Source organism: Anabrus simplex, chromosome 1 (assembly GCF_040414725.1).
Source record: "Anabrus simplex isolate iqAnaSimp1 chromosome 1, ASM4041472v1, whole genome shotgun sequence".
Classification (NCBI taxonomy): Eukaryota; Metazoa; Arthropoda; class Insecta; order Orthoptera; family Tettigoniidae; genus Anabrus; species Anabrus simplex.
The window spans coordinates 67,360,891-67,378,908 of NC_090265.1; the positions used below are offsets into that span (position 1 = coordinate 67,360,891).

The 18,018-nt window shown below is 43.0% G+C and overlaps 1 protein-coding gene across 1 annotated transcript in view; it reads left to right on the forward strand.

Annotated features, from left to right (window-relative positions):
• The window catches only part of Myo81F (Myosin 81F), a 718,007-nt gene that overhangs the window by 427,483 nt on the left and 272,506 nt on the right, over positions 1-18,018 (forward strand). The window lies entirely within an intron of this gene.

Below are 18,018 nucleotides of genomic sequence, written 5' to 3' on the forward strand. Positions count from 1 at the left end.
GATATACCGAGCGAGTTGCCCGTGCGGTTAGGGGCGTGCAGCTCTCAGCTTGCATTCGGGAGATGGTGGTTTCGAACCTCACTGTCGGCAGCCCCAATTATGGTTTTTCTTGGTTTCCCATTTTCACACCAGACAAATGTTGGGGCTGCACCTTGATTAAGATCATGGTCGCTTCTTTCCCACTCCTAGCACTTTCCTGTCCCATCGTTGCCATAAGGCGTATCCGTGTCGGTGTGACGTGAAGCAAATTGTTCAATAATTTTAAAAAGTAAAGATGTAAAGGAGAGGACGTATGAGTTACTGGTACACGAGAACTGAAAAAGATTCAAAGGAAAGCAGCACGATTTGTTCTGAGTGATTTCGGACAAAAATGTAGTATTGCGAAAATGGTGCAGACTTTGGTCTGAGAAGACTCGGCAGTAAGCAGACGAGCTGCTCGACTACGTGGTATGTTCCACTCTGTCAGTGGAGAGATGGCTGGGGATGATATTAGTAGACGTATAAGCTTGAGAAGAGTTTTGAAAAGTAGGAAAGATCATAAAATGAAGATAAATTTAGAATTCAAGAGACAAATTGGGTCAAATACTAGTTTATAGGAAGAGGAATTAGAATAATTTATCGTCCGCCTCTGTGGTCTAGTGGTTAGTGAGATTAGCTGCCACCCCCGGAGGCCCGGGTTCGATTCCCTGCTCTGCCATGAAATTTCAAAAGTGGTACGAGGGCTGGAACGGGGTCTACTCAGCCTCGGGAGGTCAAGTGAGTAGAGGTGGGTTCGATTCCCACCTCAGCCATCCTGAAAGTGGTTTTCCGTGGTGTCCCACTTCTCCTCCAGGTAGATGCCGAGATGGTACTTAACTCAAGGCCACGGCCGTTTCCTTCCCTCTTCCTTGTCTATCCCTTCCAATCTTCCCACCCCCACAGAGGCCCGTGTTCCGCATAGCAGGTGAGACCGCCTAGGCGAGGTACTGGTAATCCTCCCCAGTTGTATCCCCCGACCCAGTATCTGAAGCACCAGGACACTGCCCTTGAGGCGGTAGAGGTGGGATCCCTCGCTGAGTCCGAGGGAAAAAACTATCCTGGAGGGTAAAGAGATAAAGAAGAAGAAGAAGAAGAATTTATCAAGGGAGATATTTGATAAATTGTCTTCTTTGAAATCATTTAAGAAAATACTAAGTAAACAACGATAGGGAATCTGCCCCCTGGGTGACTGCCGTAAATTAAGATAAATGTTGATTGATTGATTGATTGATTGATTGATTGATTGATTGATTGATTGATTGATTGATTGATTGATTGATTGATTGATTGATTGATTGATTGATTGATTGATTGATTGATTGATTGATTGATTGATTGATTGATTGTACCTTTCCCTTCCTTTGTCATTATCTTCATTCTTCGTAAATGCCGGACCTCTTCCTTGTTTTCCTCTCCGAATAGTGTTAATAGTGTTAATGGTTGCCCAGTTGTACTTCCTGTGAAAACAGCCGGGCTGAGTAACTCGGACGGTGTCTGGCCCCCTGGTGAAGGGGACAACGTGTAAGGTTGTCACCCGGCGGCCCCTGGTTCCATTCCCGGCCGGGTCAGGTGTTTTTAATTTTACGTGATTAGTATCCCTGGGCTGGGGACTGGGTGTTTGTGTCATGTTTCTCAGATATATATGGTGCAAGTAGGGGCAAAAGATCTTTCTAGGTCGACGCCCCGAACAAATATACTTTTTTTTTTTTTTTTTTTTTTTTTTTTTGCTATTGTCTTTACGTCGCACCGGCACAGATAGGTCTTATGGCGACGATGGGACAGGAAAGGGCTCGGACTGGGAAGGAAGCGGCCGTGGCCTTAATTAAGGTACAGCCCCAGCATTTGTCTGGTGTGAAAATGAAAAACCATCTTCAGGGCTGCCAACAGTGGGGTTCGAACCCACTATCTCCCGAATACTGGATACTGGCCGCACTTAAGCGACTGCAGCTATCGAGCTCGGTAATAGCATTTTTAAAAAGACTCGGAGGGTAGAGTGCTGGCCTTCTTACTCTCACCTTGGCAGGTTCGATTCTGGCTCAGTCCGGTCGTATTTGAATCTGCTCAAATACGCCAACCTCGTTTCGATAGATTTGCTGGCACGTTAAATAACTCATGTGGGATAAAATTCCAGCACCTCGGCATCTCCGAAAACCGTAAAAGTAGTTAGTGGGACGTAAAATCAATACTAGTAGCATATTAAAGCAATGAACTGCCACCACTTTCAAAGTAATCAAACGCGCTCAGCACCAGTCATTCTCTCGCAGATCTCATACTGTTACAGCCATACTTGAGACTGCGACTTATGGAAACTACATTCATTTTTAGACTGTTCCCAAGAGGCAGATGTAAAAATCCTACGTCCAGCAAGAACAATCTTACAGGCATCAAGGTTTAGTAGTACTATCAAAACCTGTTTGATTACATTTACCTTTTAACTGTTCATGTTGACTTCATTTTTCTTTATTACATTCTAATCCTTTGAAGGTTATAAAATTTCGCACATGATATTGATAACGTTTTAAGGGTCCGACTCGTTGGCTGAATGGTCAGCGATTTGGCGTTCGGTTCAGAGGATCCCGGGTTCGATTCCCGGCCGGGTCGGGGATTTTGATCACTTCTGATTAATTCTTCTGACTCGGAGACTGGGTGTATGTGTCCGTCCCAACACTATCCTCATCATATTGAGACAACACACCACACTGCCAACCACCACAGAAAAAAACGCAATAGTGATTACATCCCTCCATATATAGGGTTGGCGTGAAGAAGGGCAGCCGGTAGTAAAACAGGGCCAAAACCACAGGTGCGACGCATTTCGCACCCGTGACCCCACAGGTGTAGGAAAAAGCTGTAGGAACAGAAGAAGAAGAAGAAGATTGATAATGTTTTGAGACATAACTCCCCTCCTGTTTTCCCTGTTCAAACTTAAATCTTATTTAACTTCATTATTCTCACCACTTCATTACTGCATGTACGTGTGCACTTGGATTTGCATACTTTGTCACAAAGGCAGCTCATATTTATAGAAAGTATAAGTGAACTTTACAAGGCAAAGGAATGGCTTTAAACCGGTTTGCTAGCTCCAGGCTTGGAGGGCGAAGAGGTAAAGAATCATTCATACAAGTTAATGAAATGAGTTAGTTCATTAAAACGCTGTTTGCCTCTTCTGCGCCGAGGGGAACTTGTGGTTCTTCAGCACAGTCCGCCTGTAAATGTACCCACTTTCCGTTTATGGCGAGACTTTATCAGGCTTTATCCCGATGACGTTTCGTTATTGAGTTTTGTGCTGAGCTGGAACAAGTATTCTTCACTGTGACATTTGGTTCTAATTTTGTAAATAGCTTTGATTACTTGCTCGAGAGATAACATCTCATGTACTGTAGATTAAATTAATTCTAAACTCGGTCGTCTGTGAAAGTACGGTAAAGATATTTTTGGTGGAATTCACTGGCTTCAGCGTTAAAATAAAAATACACAGCTTGTTTCCAGTCATTCGACCGCATCAGGAATGAAATGAATGAAGCCCCCATCCAACGGGGAGGACAGAAACTGTGCCGGCTGCCGAAGTCCGTCGCACTTCTCTGGGGCAATGATTAATGACTGGCAGATGAAATGGAATGGTACTGGAAAGCGTTACTGGAATGAAAGATGAGAAGGAAAACCGGAGTACCCGGAGAAAAGCCTGTCCCGCCTCCGCTCTGTGCAGCACAAATTTCATGACCGGGATTTGAACCACGGAACCCAGCGGTGAGAGGCCTGAGCCACGGAGGCACTTCTGAACGTAGTCAGCTCTTCGAATTGTATTTGATCTCCACCTTCCGCTGATGTGTGCATGCTTTCATGTACATGAAGATAACAACCTCTTAACATACTGGTTTTTAACAGAATTGTGCTCCTTCTTTATCTGACTTTTTAAATTGTTAACATGGAATATTAATTGAAGTACTCTGACGAAGTTAACAATGAAAGTAAGTTTTACGAAATTAACAATGAAATATATTTGCCCAGCAAAATCCCTGTTTTAAACTCCCGAGTATACTTGTCATTTTGTTTAATACTCTGTGTTTAAACTCGGATGAGAAATAAATAAAGACGAACCATTTCAGCAATTGATAGACGACAAGTATGACATCTTGACATTAAATGTTGCATTCGGGAAATAGAGGGTTCGAACCCCATTGTCGACAACCCTGAACATAGTTTTCCGTTGTTTCTCATTTTCACACCAGGCAAATGCTGGGGCTGCATCTTCATTAAGGCCACGGTCGCTTCATTCCCACTCCTAGCCCTGTCCATCCCATCGTCGCCGTAACACCTATCTGTGTCGGTGCAACGCGAAGTAGATTATTAAAAAAAAAAGTGTTGAACAAGAAAGGCGTTGTTTATATGTTTTTGCTGTGTGAAATACTGTACCATGAAACAAGAATATTCTCCTGAACTATTCTCCTTAAGAATTATCTGTCTCGCTAAATTTAATATCTAACTCTTCGTCACTCTCCATTCTCATTGAATTTCTGCATGTGGTTCACTTTGAAAGCTATAAATGATGAAAACCCCCAGAACGGGCTGGGTGAGTCGCAGACATTGACTAGCGGTTAAGTGAGAGACATGTATGTTCGAAAATAAGAACCCAAAATGAAAGATTTCATTAACATTTGCTGGAAATATTAAGAAACAACAAGAAAGGAGTATATTCGCGCTTTTATAGTATGATATCTGCCGATCAGGAATCGATATTCCTAAGTATTCTCGGATTTTATATATTTCTATAAACTAAAAATTGTGTATACTCGGGATGTAATTTAAGGGGTTAAGGGATTTGTGCATTTTGTTCAGCAAGCGGAGTAAAATAATGCGAACTTCTTCTTCTTCTTCTTCTTATTCTTCTTCTTTATCTACTTACCCTCCAGGGTCGGTTTTCCCTCGGACTCAGCGGGGGATCCCACCTCTACCGCCTCAAGGGCAGTGTCCTGGAGCGTGAGACTCTGGGCCGGGCGATACAACTGGGGAGGATGACCAGTACATCGTCCATGTGGCCTCACCTGCTATGCTGAACAGGGGCCTTGCTGGGGGATGGGAAGATTTGAAGGGATAGACAAGGAAGAGGGAAGGAAGCTTCCATGGCCTTAAGTTAGGTACCATCCCGGCATTTGCCTTGAGGAGAAGTGGGAAACCACGGAAAACCACTTCGAGGATGGCTGAGGTGGGAATCGAACCCACCTCTCCCGAGGCTGAGTGGACCCCTTTCCAGCCCTCGTACCACTTTTCAAATTTCGTGGCAGAGCCGGGAATCGAACCTGTGCCTCCGGGGGTGGCAGCTAATTATACTAACCACTACACCACAGAGGCGGACAATAATGCGACCTACTTTTAAAAAATCTATAAATATTATACTGCACCACCAGTACCACCGTTCCCATTTGGAAGGAGATGGATGTTGTCAGTAGGTGTGTCAACTACAAACTGATCCGCCTGCTATGACACACATTCTTGCTCCGTGACATTGTCGAGATCACATGCAATCGATGTGACATTGTAAAGGGAAGTGGGACGACGGATGCAATAAATGCTATCAGACTGCTCATAGAAAAATACCGTGAGAAGAATAAACCTGTCCATATAGCCTTCTTGAACTTGGAGAAGGCGTTTGATCGAGTTCCTCACGAACTGATACTGCATGCACTCCGATCGCATTGTGTTTCCGAGGTGTGCGTCTGTTGGACACAGTTCCTGTATCGTAAATGTAGCAGAGTGGTGCAATGCACATCAGGGATTTCTCCTCCTTTCTCTATTCGGTTCGGCGTCCCCCAAGGTTCCACTCTCGCTCCCCTGTTCTTCATAATTTATCCGGCTCCATGGAAAAATCGTTGGAGTTTGGTCCAAGAGGTTCTGTGTTCGATTTTCGATTCATTGTGTGAATCCCTTCGAGAATTTTTTACCTTTATTAGTTAATTTCTATGGTTCCTAGGCTGGGTGTTTCTGGCGTATTCAACATCAGAACTCATCTTAGGTAGGTCCCCATGTTCACCGACTCGCAGGTCACCTATACGGCGTATACCTGCATCAGGCCTTTCCGGAGGCCATTAATTACAATTTGTTTTAGGTGGGTAAAAGGTCGTGCAAGAACTGTTGGAAATGAGAGGGTAGACCTGTTAGCAAGATCCTTAGCTTTTCAACGGGTCCCGTACCTCATGTCAAGAAGATATTTAGAAGTGAAGTGGAAGAGAGTTGGAAAATAGATGAAAATAACATTTGCACGAACGATATTTTCGTATTACTTAAATCTCTTCTGAAAAATCTCACTCTACATGCCACAACAACTTACCAACGGATATGTTCAATAATCCAATTTCTTTGAAATCATTTAAGAAAAGGGTAGGAAAACAACAGATAGGGGAATCTGCCACCTGGGCGACTGTCCTAAATGCAGATCAGTATTGATTGATTGATTGATTGATTGATCGATTGATTGATTGATTGATTGATACTAACTGTTCGGGAGGATTGCCGGGTATCGTACCTGCTATTTAATATTACGTACCAAAATGTGATACAAATGTGGAATAAACAGCTGACATAAATCCATTTTTATTATATTCACCCCTCCCTCCTCATGGCACTACAGCCCTTGAAGGGCCTTGGCCTACCAAGCGACCGCTGCTCAGCCCGAAGGCCTGCAGATTGCGAGGTGTCGTGTGGTCAGCACGACGGATCCTCTCGGCCGTTATTCTTGGCTTTCGAGACCGGGGCCGCTATCTCACCGTCAGATAGCTTCTCAATTCTGATCACGTAGGCTGAGTGGACCTCGAACCAGCCCTCAGGTCCAGGTAAAAATCGCGGGGCCTCCGCTACCCCTGCACCACGGGGCTGGCATTTTTTAATTATATTAGTGCTCATTTTTAAATGCCCTTTTCCGTTGTTTTACTGCCCATTTCCCGCATTGTATGTGCTTATTTGCCTGCGTATTTTAGCAGAGATAAATGCCTGAACGTTTAGTTTAAATCCGGGATGGGAACATCTCTTTTTAAATGAACATTTTCACGTTATTTTGTTCATTTTTCTTCAGTGTTTTTCTTTAAAGCTCTCGCCGTTCTCCACCTCCCCCTAAAAGTCTCATGCGTACACTAGTTTTGAGAACCTCTGCTTTATAGGCCTACAGTATATAATTTGCATGAATGGTTCAGCAGTTATTGTCGTTTTAGTGCAAGGACAGAAATGGTTTAAATATCGCATGGGGAGAAAGGAACGAGCTAGCAGGGAGACAGCCGGAAGGTCCCTGGGAAAAACACCGTGTTTCAAGAGGAAAGCAACTAATGCTGTCTGCAGGGAAATTATAATTAAAAGGTCTATCACCATAAACTGAAAATTGCTCCCGTGCGGAGCTAGGGTGGTTCGCTAGTTTGATATATTTAGCTTCCTTACTAGTAAGCGGCACCAATAACGTGTTTTTATTAATCTGTGCGAAATTACTGATGACTACAAGATCTAGAATACCACAAGAAATGTATAAATAGCCCTCAGAGTTATCAACAAAGGAAATAAATACACACACACACAAAAGAAAACTAAAGTAAACTTCGTACTCGTCCGCCTCCGTAGCGTAACGGTTAGTGTTATTAGCTGCCGTCCTCGGGGGCCCGGGTTCGATTCCCGGTACTGCCAGAATTTAAGAATGGCAGGAGGGCTGGTATGTGGTTCAAATGGTACATCCAGCTCACCTCCAATGGGGGTGTGCCTGAAAAGAGCTGCACCACCTCGAGATGAGGACACGAGTTTGCATTTTGCTTGCACTTCGTACTCGTGCATTTTCTCCCCTGCACAGAAAATCATAGAAACATGGATTTGCGACACACACGACTTTTAATTCAACAATATTACTGGTAAGTGAATGAGACTTGAGGCTGTCTTTTATCTCTTCAGAGGGGTAATTGAACCGTAAAATTTGCTTCTTCTTCTTCTTCTTCTTCTTCTTCTTCTTCTTCTTCTTCTTCTTATTATTATTATTATTATTATTATTATTATTATTATTATTATTATTATTATTATTATTATTATTATTTTATGGGTGTTCCGTGGTTCGCAGAGGGATAAGAAGCGTGGGGATTGAAAGGCTGGACAAGGAATTAACAAGAGCAGAACTTAACACAACAAGTTTTGAAATTTTATTTCTTTCCTCCTTTTTTATTTTAAAATTTGAAAAATAAAAAATCTCGATAAATAACAACAATATTAATGAGTTCGTCGACTCTAACAATAACAGAGACTTAGAAGTCCGAAAATCAGATACAAAATTTGTTCTTGACAGGGACAAACATTCAATAAGAGCAGGAGTTTCTCCCCGAAGTTACATTATTCAGAAGTCTGGGCTCTACAATACCATAGTCTAGCCTCGCGGAGGCATCAGTTTCTTACGGCACATTAAGATTCCACGTTAAAGTGTTAATGCACTGTTGCCCCAATGTGGGTTTATCCTTTTCACAATAGTCACTATTCCCAAATGGAACTAACGCACAGAAAATTTTACACTCAGAAAAGAATATACAGGGGCATAATAACCCATACTACGTGGCCTTAATGGGTTGCACATGACCGGCCATAAACAAAAGGCAAGGATGCGAAACACCTGCACGCCTTCTAGAAATTGTTAAAAAAAAACCTAAGTGGGTATGGCCCAGTGATACAGAGGCTAATCCTATCCTAGACCGGGGCGACTAAATGAGAAACGTTAGCGCCAAAAGGATATACAAAATTTAGAGATTTCGAACATTTTAGTCACCCCATGCAAGGTTGAATGGGGTATGCCAGAGGGTCAACACTCTTTATTCCTTTATATTACCTAAGACTTGCCCATAATTCTACATTTAAAACAACAGATTTAGGAATTTACATTAAATAAGAGGTTTGAAACCTTCCCCTCAAGCTATCACATGTCTAAGAAAATTCTTCCATTACCTTGAGTCGCTGGGCCTTCCTCACGCAGTTCGCGCCCCTGCCTCCCTTCGGACATGCCGCACTCACAATCACTGGAGAAATTCAGACAATACGGCCCTAAAGCTTCTGCTTTTATAGTACTGTAAGGGGAAGCCTCCAGAACTCTTCACTAATGGACTGGATTCCTGTACATACCCCCAATTTTAATTGGCTAGAGAAAATATTTACAATTTTTTGATAGGTTGATTACAATCGAGGATGAACCAGCTGAAGTGTTGGCAACTTCGGAACATTAAAAAAAATCCTCATAAGCAGCTTTATAAACATCGAAAATAAACATTTCTTTATGAAATAATTATAATTAGCCCGCTAAAGGGAGCAAATAAACCGATGGTAGAGACATCTAAAAGTTGAAGACCAAAGTTTCGTGTAGTTCACAAGTTCAAGTTTGTTTACTTAGAGAAGGCGCGCAGTTTAACTAGCCGGAAAAGGTGCACCCCTGCTATAACAACAACAACAACAACAACAATAATAATAATAATAATAATAATAATAATAATAATAATAATGTTATGTCTTTACGTTCCACTAACTACTTTTATGGTTTTTGGAGACATCGGGGTGGCCAGAATTTAGTCCCGCAGGAGTTGATTTACGTGCTAGTAAATCTACCTACACGAGGCGGACGTCTTTGGGCGCCTTGAAATATCACCGGACTGGGCCAGGATTGAACCTGCTTAGTTGGGGTCAGAAGTCCAGCGCCTCAACCGTCTAACCCACTCAGCCCGGCTTTAAGCTAGATCTTCCAAAAAATGTACCCTCAATTTCAGATGACTACATATCAGAAGATTCTCGAACCCAGTTCCAATTTCCATGGCCGTCCGGGCCATGAATTCATATCAGGTAGGCCTACAGCTAATTACACTTAAGAGCTCACTAATTCTTATACGACGTGATACTCGCTGCCTATACTTTAATAAGGGAGCCACACACAAAGTTGGATCGAAGGATCCAGAAGATAGGAGCCGAAGCTCATACGAGACGGATGAGAAGTGGAAAAAACAAAAGATAAATCGAAAGGCCGAGAACAAAATAAAATGGTATGCTGAACACGTCAAGCGATCCCGTGACACTCGTCAAAAAACCTAATGGGGCAGAAGGCCGGGTGTCTCAGATGATAAGCCATACTACGTGGTCACTAAGACAAGAAAGTTGAAATCCGGAAAGCAGGATAGAAATTTAGAAATTAGAAAGGCTTAGTCACCAGAAAGCAAAACTGAAATAAGGGAAACGAGGGAACACACTCGTACGTCATTGAATTACATTGTATCCACTAGGGGGTTTACACTCCGTCCGCAGACAGCCTAGAAACCTCCATAATACAAACTAAGAACCACATAAAATCTAAAGGTAATCGCAGCACGCTCTAATTGTTACATGCAGAGGGGAACGATGGCATATTTCCGTTGCCACGCGCAGGCGTTTTAGATTAAATTGCTGCCAACCTTATTGCTTCCCCAGCCTCATCCTCTCGGAAGGAGATACTCACTTCACGTCGCACAGTCCCATCCAGATCCGGAGAGATACGGAAGGGGCAAGTTTACACTATTTATAGGGACGAACTGGGTGTTGATTGGTTAGTTTGGAAATGAACAGGTAATTGTGGCAACTTAGAAACAAATGACTCAAGCCAATATGTGCCAAACCTACAACAGAAGCAAGTCTCAACTAAGTTGAAAACAATCCACGGCTCTAGGTGACGCTCAGAAACAACAGTAATGACAAATTTTAATGAACATGAAATTTAGGTAAACATCATTCAGTTCCGTGAGCCTTCACTTTTACAGGCGTTGGAACGGATGCCTACAACTAGGAAGAGGCCATACTATTGTTACAGAATAAAACAAAGAATGATTCACATATTAATGTACAAACATAGGTTTGAGTACGTTATGTATACTCAATGAAAGGAAATAGCGTATGGCTTTTAGTACCGGAAGTGTCCGAGGACATGTTCGGCTCGCCAGGTGCAGGTCTTTTGATTCGACTCTCGTAGGCGACCTGCGCGTCGTGGTGAGGATGAGATGATGATGATGATGAAGACGACACTTAGGCCCCCGTGCCAGCGAAATTAGCCAATGATGGTTAAAATTCCCGACCCCGCCGGGATTCGAACTCGGGGCCCCTGTGACCAAAGGCCAGCACGTCAACCATTTAGCCATGGAGTCGGACTTATACTCAGTAGGAGACGGTGATGGGTTGCCTGGTGACTGCACGTACCACTCCTCGTAGTGGAAGTGGCTGGCTCTTTAATTCGAGAGCGAACATATCACGCCTGAAGGAGAGATGCTCTTGACCAGGTGCTGACTTCAGATCGATGTTCAAATCACCACCAAGTACGATAGGTAGTAAATGGTACTCGTTCTTACAAAGCATGCGTTTTTATAGCAACGAATAGATGATGCTACTGACCTAGTATACACAGACGACGATCACTGGTTGCCATAGTTGCAATAGTGTCGAGAAATTGACATCCCTAATTCCAGATAGACCGCCAGCCCAAAATTATCCAAACCCTCCCGTTGCCAGCATTTTCGAAACTTTTACTTTACCAAGCGGGGTACTTTGACTACCCCAACCCCTTGTGGGTTGGGGACGCAGATGAAGAATACACCCACGGTATACCCTGGCCGTCGTAAGAGTTGGCTAAAAGGGACGACCAAGGGATGATTGTATTAGAACCATGAAACTACTTGTGGTTAGTGCCATCACGGGGGGAACTCTATGGATCGCCTTTTCTTGCGAATAGTACCACTATGTTGGGTACACAATTAAAAAACCCATGGAATTACAGCCCTTGAAGGGACTTGTTGTACCAAGCGACCGCTGCTCATCCCGAAGGCCTGCAGATTACGAAGTTTTCTGTGGTCAGCACGCGGAATCCTCTCGGCCGTTATTCTTGGCTTTCTACACCGGGAACGCTTTCTCACTGCCAGATAGCTCCTCAATTCTAATAATGTAGACTGAGTGGATTTCGATCCAGCTCTCAGATCAAGGTAAAAATCCCTGACCTGGCTGGGAATCGAACCCGGGTTCTCCGGGTAAGAGGGACGCACGCTATCCCTACACCACGGGGTGTAGGGCCTAATATACCAAAGTTAAATATTTACAGTATTCGCGGATAGCCATTCGGGTGTGGATAATATTATGTAATTTAATTATAACAGCAAACGTCTAATTCAACTCAGTCATAGTGACTGAAACAATAGATAACATTCTATGTATTTGAGCTAAATAACGGGTGTAGAGTAAAATTCAACAATGTACAAATTAAATAACGGCGATGAAGGAGAGAAATATTTCGTAAAACCTCGATATTTGACAAATAGGAAAATAGACATTTCATACCAAGTGGGGTGGTTTCACAGCTCCAATATATCCCGTCATTTAATAACAACAAACAGAAATTTTGGCCAGCCACGAGTGTAAATTAAATTTATTACAGGAAAAAAAGTCAGCAGCACTCGCGTAAGTGCGGCCAGTATCCAGTATTCGGGAGATAGTAGGTTCGAACCCCACTGTCGGCAGCCCTGAAAATGGTTTTCCGTGGTTTCCCATTTTCACACCAGGCAAATGCTGGGGCTGTACCTTAATTAAGACCACAACGGCTTCCTTCCAACTCTTAGGCCTTCCCTATCCCATCGTTGCCATAAGACCTATCCGTGTCGGTGCGACGTAAAGCAACTAGCAAAAAAAAAAAAAAAAAGTCATCATGGGGTAGTCAGATTTCCTCACTTGGAGATGCGAGGGTTAAAATTTGTTATTTACAGCATGAGGACGAAAGTTAATGGTGTCTCAGTATCCTGATGGATCCGTTCAGTGCTGTGGGAAGGCAACGACATGGATAACATCTTTGCTGATTCTGAGTGTTGTAGAAGTCAACAAAATAAGACGTCACTGTACCTCTGGCTCCGATCGTAAGTCCCAAGACTGAAAAATTCTCCGTTGGTGGCAACTCAGCATTGTATGTGCTCAGTATTTGATATATGCATTGGTTGTGATACCAGTACCGCTGACTGCAGATGACATCAACTGGAGATATACTCCAGACACGTGAACTTAACCTCCAAGTAACATCAACCTTAGCACATCACTACTCAACAGGCGGTGTAGCTCGCTTAATTGGAACTCGTCTACTGTACTCAAGGTTCCAGGATACTTTTACGACGCGGCGATGGGTTAGGGGAGTGCTAGGAGTGGGAAGGAAGTGGCCGTGTACAGCCCCATCGTATTTCCAGGTGTTAACAGGGGAATCCCCGGAAAACTATCCTCAGGGCTGCTGATAGTGGGCTTTTAACCCACTATCTCCAGCTCACAACTGCGCGATCCTAACCGCGCGGCCAACTCGCTCGGTCGTTCCAGGATCGAATCTCAGCATAGTCGATTGGCATTTCAGAATGATAAATATGAGACCGTGTCAGTTAGAAAACCTCGACAACACCGTAATAATAAGGGTGTGTGGCCTCCGAGGAGGCCTGGTCAGGTCTTTCGAATTCACTCCGTATAGACGACCTGCGGGTTTATGAGATTGAGGCCCTATTTATGATGAAGACGGCACACACAAACCAGCCCCCGAGCCATCGAAGTTAACCAATGATAGTTAAAATCCCCAACCCGGCCGGGAATCGAACCAGGGACCCCCTGGACTAGAAGCCAGCACGCTAAACATTAAGCCATGGAGCTGGACGCCGGCCTCGTGGTGGAGGGGTGGTTTGCCTACCCTTTACCAGAATGTTCCGAGTTCGATTCCCAGCCAGTGGGAGGAATGGCAGGAGGGAACTCTTAAAGAGCAGAAAAAAAGATAATTTAGGAATAAATTCGATGAATGAAACTGTGTTAACTGCCCTCTGTGGTGGGGTCATACTGGGTTCGACCGTAGAGGGTAAGAAAAGAACAGAAGACCAAGACGACGATGGATAGTCTCGAGTTTTAGTTATTTAGAGGTAAGAATTCTGAGACTAAGCGGGGCCACAGAGCTAGTTGCAAAAAAAAAGGATTTATGAAAAAATTAAGCTAATAAACATAGACCTACAGAATGAATGCTGAAAGATATAGCAGTCTGTGATGAACATGCATGCGTGTATGTATGTATGTATGTATGTATGTATGTATGTATGTATGTTAGTCTGTTGGTCTGGTTTCGAAATCGACTGCCTGACTCTGTGTAGTCGCTATAAATTGTGATCTATTACCGCGGACTAGACTTGGACTGTTCACTCTTTATCCAGTTGAAAGCTCGCATTATTCGTTCATACGCTCAGTGCGTTCAGCACTCGATTCTCTAGCTCATGCCCTCTAAATTCGAGCGTAATTATTGTTAATGATTTTCCTATCCAACTGAATTCTCTCTGCCTCCACTACGAGAAAATGGTATATTGATTATTTAAAGCAGACGAACTTGTTCGTCTTCTCCTGTCGTATTGAAACTTCATACCCTCAACGCAGAACTGATATTTTCTTGTTTGTTATTGAAGCAGCATTCGATTTTTAAAATCCGGCTCCTTAGCCGAATGGTCAGCTCAATCAATCAGAAAATCCACAGCCTGTTTCCAGTCATCTGGCCGGGTCAGGAATGGAATGAATGAAGCCCCCATCTAACGGCGAGGATAGGAATTGTGCTGGCTGCCGAAGTCTGTCGCACTCCTCTGGGACAACGATAAATGCCTGACAGATGAAATGAAATGTTAATGGAGAGTGTTGCTGGAAGGAAAGATGACAGGGAAAATCGGAGTACCCGGAGAAAAACCTGCCCTGCCTCCGCTTTGTCCAGCATAAATCTCACATTGAGTGACCGGGATTTGAACCACGGTATACAGCGGTGAGAGGCCGCCGTGCTGCCGTCTGAGCCATGGAGGCTAATCAATCAATCAATCAATCAATCAATCAATCAATCAATCAATCAATCAATCAATCAATCAATCAATCAAGCAATCAATCAATCAATCAATCAATCAGTCAATCAATTAATCAATCAATCAATCAATCAATCACTACTGATCTGAATTTAGGGCAGTCGCCCAGGTGGCGGATTCCCTGTCTGTTGTTTACATAGTCTTTTCTTAAATAATTTCAGAGAATTTGGGAGTTTATTGAACATCTCTCTTGGTAATAATTATCCAGTCCCTAACATCTCATCATTTAACGAATATTTGCACCAGTTTGTCCTCTTGAACTCCAACTTTATCTTTATATTGTGAGCTTTCCTACTTTTAAGATCACCAAGATCACCACTCAAACTTATTCGTCTGTAATGTCATTCCACGATATCACCCCATTGACAACTCGGAATATCGCTTAGTCGAGCACAGCTCGTCTCCTGTCTGCGAAGTCTTCCCACCTCAAACTTGCGTAAGGGTATGTCCAAGATGCACGCTGGTTTCCTGAGTCAGACAGTCGGCGCCGAGTCGGCATAAGTATATCCTTTGTTGCTAAACGGGACTGGCCAAAATGCACCTGCGCCTAGGAAGCCTGCGCACTGGTAGTCTGACTCAGATGTTTACGGGAATGATTGGTTCATTCTGGTTTCAGACAACCTGCCGAGCAGGCTGTTGATTGTGTTTGACATTTTGTTAACGATGAATATCGAGGATTTGATTTCAAAAGTTCAACTGAATTCTCCGATACGGGATAAGCGAATTAAAAATCATTCCAATAGGAACATCGCCTGTATTCAATTTTTAACAAAATAAAATAAAACGTATCCGAACTCATTCTGAAATATTCGAAAAATGTTTTCGTTGGCAATTAACTGTGGTAAAAGGTGTGTGTACTCCCCGTAAATAGATCATAATTCATTAATTGGATGTATATCACTTCTCATTCGTTTGAACTTGGTTTTAACATTGTCACTTAACAGCAATAGAGCTGCAGCCTGTTCTCTTGTTAGTTCCATGCTACACTGATCAGTTGTATTTCATATCTTTTCTTTTGTGGCAGCTCTGTCTGCGCTGACAATCAGCTTTCATAATGGCCACATCCCACTTGCCGCTCGGAGTCAGACAGTCAGCGCCGGCTGTCTGACTCAAACAACCAGCGCGCATCTTGGACGTACCGTAACACTACTCTTTTGTCGGAAATCATTAAGAACAAATCAAGCTGCTTTTCTTTAGATTGTTTCCAGTTCTCGTATCAAGACTCCTGGTGTGGGTCCCGTACACTGCAACCATACTCTAGTTTTTTTTTTTTTTTTTTTTTTTGTTTTTTGCTACGGGCTTTACGTCGCACCGACACAGATAGGTCTTATGGCGACGATAGGATAGGAAAGGCCTAGGAGTTGGTAGGAAGCGGCCGTGGCCTTAATTAAGGTACAGCCCCAGCATTTGCCTGGTGTGAAAATGGGAAACCACGGAAAACCATTTTCAGGGCTGCCGATAGTGGGATTCGAACCTACTATCTCCCGGATGCAAGCAGTTGGGGTCTTACCAGAGACTTATATGCCCTCTGCTTTACATCCTTACTACAACCGCTAAATACCGTGATAACCATGTGAAGAGATCTGTAACTTTTATTTACAATCAACACAGTAATTAAAAAACTGAGAGGACTTTTTCCTGTTTGTGAAATTCACAATCACTCCATATAGTACATCATCAACCGCAAAAAGCCTTATATTTGATTCCAGTTATTTACTCATAAACATAAAGGTCTAGCAACACTGCCTTGAGGAGTTTCCTCTCTTAATGATTACAGGATCAACTGTAGAGAAGACCATATCTAAAGTAGAGCCCTTCAGAGTTGTAGTAGAAGCACTTCTAGTTGTACCACCAAGTTTCTCCAATATGCTATTGCGGCTTCTGCTATCAGGAACGCAAAACTATACCTCACGTGCAGCTATAAGTTTGCCTTCGGGATATTATGCGTTGAAATCCCACCATCGACAACCCTGGTGACTCATTTCTACACAAGCCAAATGCTTTCCATATATATAACTGTTAAATTCATATTTAATCATGGTTAAAATAGTTTTATTTATTTTTATTATTATTTTAGTTTAGTTATTTATAAATTACTTATTCAATTATTTATTAATTAGTCCGGCCCCGCGGTGTAGAGGGCAACGCGTCCGCCTGTCATCCGACGGCCTCGGGTTCGATTCTAGGCTGGGTCAGGGGTTTTTAATTGTAAATGATTAATATCCCTGGCCTGGGGACTGGGTGTTTGTGTCGTCCTTAACGTTCCTTTCCTCGCATTCAACATTTTACACTTCCACCATGTACAAAATACACGCAGGTTCCTCACATATGGAACAGGTAGGGGTAAAATATCTTTCTAGGTCGACGCCCCGAACAAATCGCATTTAAAAAAAATTATTAGTTACTGTTTTACAATATGCGTAATAAATTGAAAATATTTAGCGGATAAAACTGACTATTCATATCTTTTCTGTTTATATGTTATACTCTTTTAATGATTTCAGTTAACATATAATAATATTAATAATAATAATAATAATAATAATAATAATAATAATAATAATAATAATAATAATACCGTGTAGCCTCCTGTACTTGTGCAGGTCTTTCGGGCTGACACCTTATAGGCGACCTGCGCGTCTGTGAGAATGAGGCCGTACCTATGATGCATTCTAATTATGAATATGGCACATACACCTTGAACCATCGGAAAGAACCAATGAAGGTTAAAATCCCCTACCCGCCCGGCAATCTAACCCGGGACCCTCTGGACCAAAGACCAGCACGCTAACCGTGGAGCCGGCCAGTTAACATATGATCACAATATATATATCACTATCACTATCACTATCACTATCAGCCATATTCAATCGTTTTTACGATGTGGCCTCTTTAAGTCCGAAGCAAGGTAGGTTTTCATGAGGTCTCTCCATCTGGGACGGTCTTGAGCGATGTTCTGCCAATTGATCCCAGTAATCTTCCGGATGTCTTTATCCCATCTGTCCGGTGGTCTTCCTCTTGGTCTGAGATGATCTTTCGGACACCACTCAAGCACAAGCTTTGTCCACCTACCATCAGTTCTCCGAGCAACATGGCC